Below are 2,759 nucleotides of genomic sequence, written 5' to 3'. Positions count from 1 at the left end.
CACAACACCACCATGTCAGACACATCGGGACCACAAGGAGTCAGCATGGCTGAGTGCTCAGAATCCCAGCGCCTTCCCACGGGGCCTCCTGCTGGATGCCAGGCTGCACCTCTTGCCTCATAAGCATGCATGCTGTGTAGAAGCAGCAAGCTGAAGTGTGCCACCCTGCCCTGGCATGCACACAGCTGGGGCCTGGAGGACCAAGGTGAGCATAGGAGAGGTCTGGAGGCTCCACCTCCTGCCTGGCTCTCACTTGTGGGTGGGAAATCCTAGCACCCGCTAGGTTCCCTGTGCCTCACCTCCAAAACAGCTGTCCCCAGCCTAGCGGCCTTCCTGGCTGGAGGAAATGTGTAGATTGGAGCAGTGTGCTGCCCGGGCTGCACCCCTGCACCCCCTCTTCGCTGGAGTTTCCCCCACAGTCCTCCACCCAGAGAAGCAGTCACTTTCTATTTTTAAGGTTTTGTGTTTTTTTCATTTGCTGCAGGTGGGGTTTGTGACTGTCACTTTGCCGCACTCGGGGTCATTTCTGATCCCACCACAAGGAGCCCTGGGCTCGGCCAAGGGAGTCTCTGTTTTCAAGAGATTCCAAAGGTTACTGCATGAGCCCAGATGAGCTCCACACTCAGCTCCCTGGCTCTGACTGCCCCAGCTGACCCCTTTGGCAGTGAGAAGCGGGGAACACAGCCCCCAGTTCCCCTCTTTCAACTTATTAAGAACCATGGGGAAAAACGCACCAGACTGCAAGGCATCTCTGAGCTGAATCCCTTTCCCATCCTGGGTTAGAACCCTTTGCACATAAGGCCAGGTAGAAGCTCATGTTTTTATTAATCTTGCTGCTTTAACGCACCATTATGAAGTAGGGTTATACAGTAGTTAGCAGTACCTTTTATATATAAATATATATCTATATACTGTAAATAAACAGAAACAGAAGCTTCTAGAAGCTGGTTTTCTTCAAGATTTCCTGTGTGGTAGACACCTGAAATACTGTAGAAAAGTAGCTGTGTGGTGATCTCGTCTCCCTACTGCTGGTTGGGTTCTGTTTGTCTGACCTGGAATGGTGCTGGTTAGATAGCTCGGAGGCTGAGAAGAAAGTTGGCCACCAATTGTCTAATTTTCTGCCTTGCTTGTGCTCCTATCTGATCAGGCCAGAGTCAACAGCAACAAAAACATATATAATAACAAAACAAAACAAAACCAGTATATAGATTTCTATAGAATTTCCTTTTTTGTCTCTCTGGCCTTTCCTCTGCTAGGTATTGTTACTACTTTTTTTGTTACTGATTTTTGCTGCAATAACTTTCTCCTTTCAGTCACAGCAAGGAAAAAAAAAAAAACCCAAAACAGAAAAGCCCTCTGAAAGAGTAGGAAACAAAAGGTTTGGCCCCAAATGGGGGAAGAGTAGGGGGGTTAATTGGCTTTTAAAATAGGACTAAAGATTAGCTCTGAAAAATCAGGAGATGACATCCAGCCCCTTTCACAAGGCAAAGCCCTCCAGTTTTTCCACCTCTGTGTTTTTTGTTTTAAATTCCTCTTTCTCTTCTGGGTGCCGATATTTCTCTCCATCCTCATGTTCTTGGTGTTTATCGTGTTTGTGGCTTGTTTGTTTGATTGTTTGTTTAACTTTGCATCACTGCCTCGGTTTGCCCGCCTGTCCCTTACACACAAGCAGAATATTCCTTCAGCGGAGTGCGGAGGTGGTGCCTGGCTGTCACACTGTGGTCCAGCCACACTGGAGATATCAGCATAGTGGACGGGAAGCCAATGCCCTGTGTACTTCAGTGCACCACGGCTGCCTCTTCCTCATTCACGCAGTCCCTGCTTTAAGGAGTTTGACCGGTCGTTGTCCTCACTCTGCTGAGCTTGGCTTTTCTGCCACATTCCTGATACTCCTGCAGCCCCAGCTTAGGGTTCACAGTGGATGCCGGTGGCCTCTTCATGACAGGAAGGGTCACCCCAGAAGCACCCTGTGTGCAGCTGACACCTCTTTGGCATCATTTGTCACAGGGCTGGACTCGAGAAATCCCAAGATGTCCCACATGCCACTGACAGCCATGGCCACGTTCTCAGAGCCAGAAGAAGGGTGGTCTCAGAGCCAGAAAAGGTGGTCCCTTCCTCCCTGGGGCACACAGCATGTAGGATGTGGGGGAACTCAGAGAAGAGCTGGCCCATGCCCTCACAGAGTCCCTGGCAGGAGGGTGGACAATGCAGAGGTTGTGGCTGGGTCTGCTCCCAGTCACCAGGCTGAATGGGCCCCACTCTTGGACGTGCTTCTGGGTGATGCTGCAGATGGCCCTGGTGCTCGTGGTCTTCACCCACCTCTGATGCAATGAAGAGGTCCTCCTGGATGCCCAGGTCCTCCATACTAGGAGCCCAGCAGCAACTCCCCGGAGAGACAACACCCGAGGGGCTTCCTCTGCTCTGCTGGGGCCAGCTGGCAAACCTTCAGGGGCCCACTCCCCGGCCATGATTACTGGGGCACATCTGGAACGAGACGGCTGGCCCTCCCGTCTCCACAGCAGCCTGGAGGTGCCCTGTGCCCGCACCTGTGGCACTTCCGAGGGTTTCCTTGTTGGCTGCTTGCCCCTCGCTGGCCCCACCAAAGACCCACACACTCCACGCAGGAGCACCTGCAGTGGTTGCTCCTACAGGTGAGTGCCTCGGATCCCCGAAGCGGACGCTGCAGTAGGATAGGCGGCCGTGGTCCCAGGAAGCGGTTCTCACAGCTCTGGCCACTCTCCCAGTGGGGAGAGGGTACC

General features: G+C 52.6%; 1 pseudogene; it reads right to left on the bottom strand.

The window, feature by feature from the left end:
* Window positions 1–1,823: 1,823 nt before the first annotated feature.
* On the bottom strand, window positions 1,824–2,468 carry LOC117283431 (annotated as a pseudogene).
* Between the last annotated feature and the right edge of the window lie 291 nt (window positions 2,469–2,759).

Source organism: Fukomys damarensis, unplaced genomic scaffold, assembly GCF_012274545.1.
Source record: "Fukomys damarensis isolate Sample0158 unplaced genomic scaffold, DMR_v1.0_HiC HiC_scaffold_1, whole genome shotgun sequence".
Classification (NCBI taxonomy): domain Eukaryota; kingdom Metazoa; phylum Chordata; class Mammalia; order Rodentia; family Bathyergidae; genus Fukomys; species Fukomys damarensis.
Note: the sequence above shows the minus strand (reverse complement) of the source record. Positions and strands in the feature narration are given on the sequence as shown.